At 35.1% G+C, this 9,719-nt stretch overlaps 1 pseudogene; it reads left to right on the forward strand.

Moving 5' to 3' along the window:
• The first annotated feature begins 1,468 nt into the window (after window positions 1-1,468).
• Window positions 1,469-3,103, forward strand: LOC129314803 (LOB domain-containing protein 16-like; annotated as a pseudogene).
• Window positions 3,104-9,719: the final 6,616 nt, after the last annotated feature.

The raw sequence follows: 9,719 nt of genomic DNA on the forward strand, positions 1-9,719 counted from the left end.
ATTAAGTTATACTTGCTACACAAATTAATCCAACAATAAAAGAACAGTTTTTGAGCAGAAGAACAACCTTTCTTTGGTCGCAATTTTGAGACCATGATCTTGATATCTGAATCAAGTATACCTTCTTGGGGAGGCAAACAACAAAACGCGTTTTATATGAATTCCATATTTAGGGCAAAATTAAAATGAATTTCATAATCACAAACTTGGAGCTGAATGCTGTCAATTTTTAATATAAAAATTTGAGCGCGGTATTTTTTTTTTTTTTTACTGGTTGTTGGGGGTTTTGGCCCCCCCCCCCCCCGGGGGGGTGGGGGAGGTAACAAAAGAAAGCCTTCTTTTTAATGGTTCCACAACTCATGGCTACACATCTCATGTTTCTTTGGTTCTTGAGAGTACTTTTTTATCCATGTAAGAAATTGTACCTCACAATCTAGAAGCATGTTACAATGTGTAACTATTATAAGATGATCCATAACTCCGTCTAATCCTTTTCTTTTTTGGAATGCAATTGTAGCCCATTAATTAACTCAAATAAAAAACAGAATTTCAAATCAGTAGCCCAGCGTGGGAAGAGGGGAAAAAAAGAAAGGGAACCTTCGAAGGCTTAAAAAGCCACACCCAGACTACACCTAATGGGTGGTGTGGTAATACCATCTAATCTAGTGCCATAATTTGATGTATGGCTGATGTTTATTATTTTAGTAAGATTCGATTCACGTTTATGGTTAGCTATTAATTCTTCAACTGCATTTTCCTGTGGAGTAGAGCCAATGCCGGATAACCAAATGTTATAGAATGAGCTGAGGTAATTTTTTCTCTTGGACCTCATTGCATTTGCATTGACTTTTAATCAATTATCCTGAAGTATATAGATTTTACTCCTGTACTTGTTATAAATTACCTTCTAAAATAGATAGTTAGTGTCGACCAAAAAAAATAGAAAAGATAATTAGTCTTTATCATAATTCATTTGATTAGATATTAATTAATTTTTGTATTATTTTTGCTTCAAATTATTACCTATAAAAGATAGTGTAATGTAAATTTATTTTTTATTTAAATACGAATAAAATTTATTTTTTATTTTTAAATAAATTTAATAATTTAATCACATTTTTTTTAATTTTGATGAGATAATTAAAAAATCTTGAAATGAAAACAAGAAAAATGGATAATGAGGGGGAATGAAGAGAGGAGGGAGAGAGAGAGAAAGTAGGGAAGACAACCGAAAGGTGTGGGTAAAAGGTAAGGGACAGGTGGCGGTGAGAGTGAGCGAGCGTCAAAAAGGCGACAAAAGATCAGTAGCAGTTTCCAGGTGCGGCGTTCGGCGCAACATAAACCAAACCAATTGGGATGGGTTAAATAAATTCCCTTAAACTAATTAACATCACTAAAATACACCAATGAAGCTGTCCAAATTACACTAACTTGGTCTCTTGCCATTACAAAATAAAGTCCCACAATGCATCTTCCATTACTCAGTGTCTCCTCAGAACCCTACATCCCAGCGTCCCCATGTCTGCCGTTCACACTTGTTTATAACACCTCATTTCCCTCTCTTTATGTCCCTTATTTAATTCCCCTAAGCCTCCCAACCTTCCTCCCACTTCTATACCCTCAGATTTTCTTGCACCATTTCCTAGTGTGCTCGTGTGCTTATACTTTTTAATAATTCTCTTTCTTTTTTCTTCTTCTTCCTGCTGCTTCTGTGTCTCTATGGCTTGTTCTGGAAGTAATAGTGGGAATGGGAGCGGAGGGTCAGGTCCCCTTGTGGGGCATGCAAGTTTCTGAGAAGGAAGTGTGCGGCTGACTGTATATTTGCCCCTTATTTCTGCTCTGAACAAGGCCCTGCAAGTTTTGCTGCCATACACAAGGTTTTTGGTGCTAGTAATGTCTCCAAACTGCTCCTCAATTTACCTCCCCATGATCGTTGTGAGGCTGTCCTCACTATTGCCTATGAAGCTCAGGCTCGTATCAGAGACCCTGTTTATGGCTGTGTCTCCCACATTTTCGCCTTACAACAACAGGTGCCTTATTCTTGCATGTGCTTGTGTATATATATAGTTCGTCTTAATATTAGTTGGAGCTCTCAACTTTGTTTTAAGTTTTAAGCTGCGTCTTGCCCTGAGAGTTTCATTAAAGCCGAACAAATTCTATGTATTTTACTTTTCTTGATCAGTAATACCCAACCCGGCCCTCGGAAAGAAGAAGAAAGGGTGTTGCTATTATTATTCAGTTGTATACCACTAACTCAGAATTCACTCTACTTCTTTCTCATCTTCCCTTATTTTTTTCTGTCCCAGCACTGAAAATTTGGAAAATGAGGTCATTATAGTGTTATAAATTCTGTGACTAATTTCCACTGTCTTCTCTTATATATACACTATTTGTCCCCCTAGATTTGGCTTCTATATGACTTCAACATTTAATCCCAACCTACTAATTATGAGCTACCGGGCCACATTAACACACACATTTATAGAGGAAAAATAATGTAGACATCTAATTAATTAGATTAATCCGCTTTTTTCTTAATTAACTTAGAAATCTGGGTACCGATGAAATGTAGGTGGCATGCTTGCAAGCACAACTGATGCAAGCCAAGGCGCAGTTGGCTGAGAAGAGCATGGCGAACGAAGAGTGCTGGGGAAGGAATGGTTATGGGCAAGCAATGAATCCAATCTATGGGACTAGTTACACCAATATGAACCCTATATCTCCGCAGAGTTCTCTTGATTCAATTGATTACAGTAGCATCCACGATGGATCCATGAATTTGCAGCAAGAGGATTTCTCTTTGCTGCAACCTCGCTCCAATAAGAAAAGTTCATCATATGATAGCAATGACCTGAGCGAGCTTCAAGAGCTAGCACTCAGAATGATGAGAAACTAGGCTAATCAATGAGCTATTCTCTATTAATCTGTCTTTGTTTACGTTTTCTTCAAGGGCATCCCTTGATGTATATACTGAGAGTATTAATTTCCTTAACTGGTAGCAGGCTTTAAACTAGGCATTTAGCTATAGCTTTCTCTATCTGTGGCTTCCAATCCAAAACTGATTTAATTTTTGCACTCTTTATATGTGTCAATCTCTCTCTATCTTTTTATCCATATGTCTAAGTCATAGTCACTGTGTTTACTAAGTGATGTTGAAAATACTATGCAGTTCTTTTAATTTGTGAACTAGAATAATAGGGACAGCCCCAAACTATAAATTAAAGACAGCCTACAACAGTAGGGCTTGTCTTGAATTATTATATATGCGTTCTTTGCCTGTCAAACTTCAATAATGATACATACCTTGGAATTATGAGGCGTCCTCAGTTCTTACACAAATTTGGAATTGGCATCTTCGTCTCAAAATCATTCCCTTCATTTAGCTCTTCAACTTAATTCAAAAAGCAAGCAAATGTCTGGTGGGAGCTACCCATATGAGTTTATTTGGCATTCTTAAAAGACTAACACGTAAGCTGTCCTTATCCCATGTCAGTGAATCAATGTAAACAAAGTTAGCATTAATAAATTAATTAACACGGTAGTTAAGTAGCTAGGTTCTCTTAATCTCTTCCACACAACCTGATCACTATATATATTTTTTCGAAAAGAAACTCAAGGGGACCAAAAAGGGATCGTGCATGAGCCACAATCATGGCTTATAGGACCGTGTCTATGAATTTTATCTCTTTTTTCCTTTTTATATTGCAAAAAAAATTGAAATCCGGAACTCTCAAGTCAAAAGTGAACCAAGTTGCTCTATTGATCCCAACGGGTTCAGATCCAAATGCAATGTCTGCTTTGAGCGCATTGATAAGACAACTTTTTTCAGATTTTGTGATGGCAGAAGCAGTGTCCAAAGAAAAGGACTTTGATGGTATCATTATAGAGCTAAAGGCAAACACAAGCTTAGGGATCAGTACCTAAACGGACCCCACTTTCCTAGGTTTTATATTTTAACTGGTAGGTTTACCTAACATCAATATATGGTCATCCATTAAGTGAAATCGCATTTCACTCCTTGTATTCCTACGACTAGACATATTGTCCCCTCGATCCAAAGCATGTATGCTAGCTACTTCACTGACTTCGTTTCTCACACGTGATATACAGTATAAAAATGAAATCCTCAACTTCCCTGTATCATATATATCGAAGCACTGGTTTGTTTTAGTTAATATCTGTATCATCCTGTCGTTTGAACTGTGATATTTTGTTAATTAGCTCCATTATAAGATATGTTAAGAAAAAATAGAATTACTACAACGTTCGTACGATCAGCTTTTAATTTTCACATTGATCAAAAGGAGATATATACATATAGCTTGCACATAGCAGAAATGTAAGGCCGATCGATTCAGAAATGAATTTCATGCAGTGCTTTTCTTGTGATCGTAAAATATAATTAATTAACCTACAGGTCTATGAATTACTTTAGAAGTTGACCTTTTTTTTCAATGGGAAGCAGTATACATCACTGTTTCATTGTCAATGACAATTATCATTATTTTTCCATGCGACTGAAATATTATTGGTGAAATGTACAATAATTCCATCGACAAAACTAAGCATGCAGGGTACACGTAATAACTTCTTTAAAAGATGGGAAAAAAAACGAAAGAAACTATAATTTGGTCTGAAGATTATGAATACAATAATACGAGCACAAGTGATTTGAGAGAGAGAGATAGAGAGAGAGAGAGAGAGAGATCAGGAGCATGAACATGAACATGCTGTGGCAATATGATATTGTTCAACATTTCATTATTATGGTACCTGTAGTAGTAGGGGACCATAAGATCCAAGAAAATCTGCTCCTGAGCGAAGCAAAAGATACTAACTGAAAACGCCATCCTTTTTATTTCCGCCTTCATTTATTATTTATTTGTACGGATCACAATGTGGATCAATATTACATAACATATATAGGTCATAGGTCATAACCCCTCCCTAAGTTGAAGTTAACAGGCATAATGACCATTGGAGTGTCCATTTGGGACTAGTTCCTGTATATTATATATCAGGAGCCTCTTGAAGCTGATTTGTCAGATGCAAATTAAGAGACATGACTTATGGAACATTCAGAAAGTTATATATATATATATATCGATCCCATTTCCAGATGCGAGATCTTGATATGTATCTCAGCAATATCTAGTGATAGGGAGAGAATAATAGGGGGGTGTATTTATGTATATCAAGTGCAACCCGGCCACCTAATGGTTGTTGATTAAGTAATAAAGTAAAGAATGAACCCAGCTAGCCCCTACTCAAAATCTAACAGGAGAAACAGAACAGTTATGTGTGGAGCATAAATTAAAAATAAGCAATATTTGAAGCAGCATACGTGATTAATTAATAAAATACAAATGCCCATTAGTTAATGACCACAATGTGGCATAAACCAAACACAGGGTCAAGAGGCAAGTGAGTGGTCAGAAGCTTTAAAGAATGGCAAAGTAGAAAAAAGGAGGAGGAATAATAGAAAATAAATGCAAACTTTAAGCTCTGGACTCCAATATATAGTTGCATATATTACATATTAATTGATCTCTGTGCATATATATAATTAGAATCCGTTAGCTTGTATCTGGAAAAAGTGTTTATTCCCACTAGTTTAATTAGGAGGGAGTGATGATTAGCTGAACGTGACAGCGAGATCAAAATTAAAGCTGTCCCAGAAAAGTGGAATCGAACCAATATACATTACACGGTGAAGTTAAAGCGAAAGTAATTAATTGTATTGGTCTTCTCCTAATTATTGAGTTCCACAAAGAATGTGGTCTCTTTCTATCAGTAGTCATACTGAGCTGGTTCAGGTGGGATTAGAACAAATACATACATATATATATATATATATAGAGAGAGAGAGAGAGAGAGAGACCTTGTGTTTCTATTTAAATTCAATATTTTATGATCAGAGGCGTTTTTAGGAGGAAGGATATGCATAGGTATAGCTAGATTTGGAGTTGTTATAATCTATTATGCTTTGTTTTAAAGAAAAAATGAAAAAAAAAACTAATCTGGAAATATTAACTAATCTCTCTTGGGTTTTTATTTCTGTGAGCCAACGATCGATCTATATATTATATAATATAATCACTGCTATAATTAATTTATTTAGGTCTTTTTCATCGAGATTTGAATTTTGAAAGAATGGCCACAAAATTTGTAATCAATCTAGAGAATCCACTGGTGGCTGGGTGAGAGTAGCAACTTAGTTTATATTTGGAGGTGAATGACTCAAACGTGTTAGACTGAGGACTTTGCTCCCCTTGCCCATTCTTATAACTCTTTCTCAAGCTATCTTATTTTTAAAAAAACTGCAAGTTGGGTTGATTATGAGCAATTTATAAGGTTGAATTGCCTGATGATAAAATTAAAATTGCTCAATTTTTTTATGAAAAAAAAGTTGTGTGTTGGGTTACAAAATTCAATAGGACCAAGACATACTTATAAGTTTAAAACATTTACAAAAATACTTACAAATTATTTATCAATAAAATTCTCATATCAACAACGAGATTTAAATATAACTTTATGAATTATGAGTCAAATTTTTACTAAATTATGTTAATTTTTATTGGCAAGTTGCTCAAATTGATTCACAAAAAGAACGGATTGTTTAGTCATCAGGATTTTTGAAATAGAATACGATCCATAGGGAAAAATAAAATAAAATTAAAGATGGTAAATTTGTAAAAATTTATAAGGAACAACTTGAATATAATGGTTTTTTCCCTTTTAAAATTACACCCTTATCTTCTTAAAATTATAACTCTCTGTCGTTATCGTGCCATCATGTGTGTGCTTTTATTTCCTTGATTTATTTTTCTTATCTGATCTTATTTTCTTATTATTGTTTTTGAAATAAGGGAGACACAAACTGTAAAAAGCGTTATATATAAAACAAGACCACGTATAACTACGATGCAAAAAACAAATCTCTCATATGATGCACAAAAAAAGGGAAAAAAAAACAGGGTGTGGGAAAAGAAATTCATGATCATTGAGGTCAGAGTACTGACACTGTAGGCTTCAAAAACATTCATTCGCAAGCCTTCTTGCTGCTTTAATTAAATAACTTCGGTCTTACGTGGTCCTTTTATTGGTACGACTTTCTGTATACACCACACAAACAGTAATATAGGTACATCATGGTACAAATATTGCACTCACATATTGTACGTTTTATTTATTCTAATAACTACATAGTATATTTTTAAAACAAATAAAAATTTGGATTCCTTGTCCTCATGCTTATCTCTGTCGTTTTCGGTCTGCCTGAATCTTTTATTGATTCACTCGTTTGTGGGCCGGAGCTGCACGAGATTCATTTTTGACCCAAATGGGCCTATACCTGCGGATTTGGGTCTGTTTTAGGTTTTCTTTTGATAGCGAGAGAAAGGTTGGGCCTGTTGTAGTTTATCTTCATTTGTTCGTGGTGTTTATTGTCAGCCTTCGAAGATGTAGAGATTCTGATTTTGTAAATAAATAATAAATATATTTTTTTTTGGATTCCAGATCCAGGTGCACATTTAGCCTTGGGAAAGTTTCGTGCAAGTTTCTTAGACCATTTAATTTGCTTTATTCCTAAATATTTGTTAATCCATTATTTCTGTTGGATGATTTGACTTTGTTAATCTCTTTTATTCTGTTCGTTAAATTTGATTAATTACCGTATATTTCTCAAAGTTGCCAGTCTTTCCTGTTTTCAACATTAAAGGATGCTTCCTTTTCCATGTAAAGTAGTTGTATATACATAATTCACCAAACTAAGATATAGTTAATCGTGCATAAGAATGTCATTGCTTTATGCTTCCATATAGCACCACAACAGGAGAGATATATGATATTTTAAACAAAGATATTGTTATATTCAAGAATTAGTGATAGAAAAACTCTGAAACTTTTTTCCTTGCAAGGGACGTATGTATGATATCTTAAACCTTTTTTAGAATAATTTCACCTTAAAATTTAAAAAAAAAAGTGTAATTTTGCCTGACCCTTAAATCAAAAAAGTGTTTGATCATTAAAAATGAAATTTGACTATTGGAAGGACAGGTGTTGCATAGTATTTGATGACTCAAAGTGCATCATCCTCCTTCTTCCCCCACGCAAGTTCAATTTTCAGAGTTGAACTCCTCTCAGCTGTCTCACGTGTCCAACTCTCTTAAACCTATAGAAGATTGAGAAACAATGGATTATGGGTAAAGCCGAAAGAGGAAGCATGTCGGTACTGGTGCTTCCTTGCTAACCCACTTCTTCTCTGCGTCTCCTTCTTCAACTTCGTCTCCTCCTCCTCCTCCAATCACTTCTCTATTTCTTCGTCATCTTTTCTCTATTTCTCGAATTGAAGGGCGTGAGTTATTATTTGGGGACAGTATGGCTAGGTGATTCTGAATACGCATTTCGATTGCTGTAAGGCTGCAGAGAAGACCTGATTGAACTAGGTTTGCCATCAATTCGAAGTTTGGTCTGGAAAAAAACATCAGCTTTGATTTTTTTGTCTGAGGACCAATCCAGTCTAGCTAAACCCGGGACTTAGACTGGGCTGGACTTGGTTTGTCGGGTTACTAGAACGGTCCATTAGACTTGGCAATTTTTTAAGTAGATGATTGAGATGATTGACCATGAAACTCCAGTTGTTTCTTTTCTTTGTTTTTTTCTATATAACCTGGGATGTTTCTATATATACAAGAAGAAAAGGAATGAAGAAGATGATCACACAATATGCCATTATCTAATCATTGAAACAAAAATTAAAAACACATTAAAATTTCACACAAACCAAACAAATCTGGGGATAAAAAATTAAGCTTTCTTTACTTTTCTCTTCTCCCAACCTCATCAACAATATTCATAGTAGGTGATGAAGAAAAGCATTTGACAGACAACAACAATCAAAATTTTTACACTCTTCCCAAAATCAAAACCATACGCAAGAGAGAATAAAAACCACACGACGCAAACAGTACCAAAGTCTTCATTTGTAGCTTCAACAGATCTCGTGAGGGGTTTTCATCTTTGGCTTCAACAGATCTGGAAGATACTATTGAACTTGAAGACTAAGATTAAAAGGCAGCAGAGAAGAGATGAAGACTAGAAGAAATAGAGAGGCAACAACATAGGTAGAAGAAGGTCGTAGGCAAAGAACTAAAGGTCGAGTGCGAACTCCAGAGAGAAGGAGGAAAGGGAAAGGTTGGGGTGACATGGATGGAAAAAGGGGGCTTAGTGGATGACGAGTTTGAAACCTATTTTGTAGAATGAAAAGACACCATCAGTATTACTTACTATCCTCCACCTAAGATGCTATTTTTTGTTTTACATATATATATATATATATATATTTAAAAAAAAATAGATTTTACCTAGACCATGTCAGAGTAATTAGCCTTGAAGCTCAGACTTAAACCCGGTCTTACCCAATGGTTTGGTTTGGCCAGGATGGTATGGTCTCTTCTTGAAGTTTGATTTCTGAAAAGAATCGGGTTGACCAGGTTTCGAGTTCATATGTTCAACCCTATATTGCTGGTTGTTTCATGTTTCAATTTTTCTCCAGCGCTTGTATTTTGTAGTTATGATCTTTTATGTTATTTTATTTTTGGATTGTGAGGTTTGCATATGGTTTCTTGTCAGTAATGATGAATGAAAGATAATGAGTCCGATCACTTTTCCATTAAGTGACGACTAATCAAGGCATTTGTTTGAGAAGAGTAGTC

The sequence above is a fragment of the Prosopis cineraria genome, unplaced genomic scaffold (genome assembly GCF_029017545.1).
Source record: "Prosopis cineraria cultivar Desert tree isolate PC_DT_omini unplaced genomic scaffold, ASM2901754v1 PC1, whole genome shotgun sequence".
NCBI classification, from domain to species: domain Eukaryota; kingdom Viridiplantae; phylum Streptophyta; class Magnoliopsida; order Fabales; family Fabaceae; genus Prosopis; species Prosopis cineraria.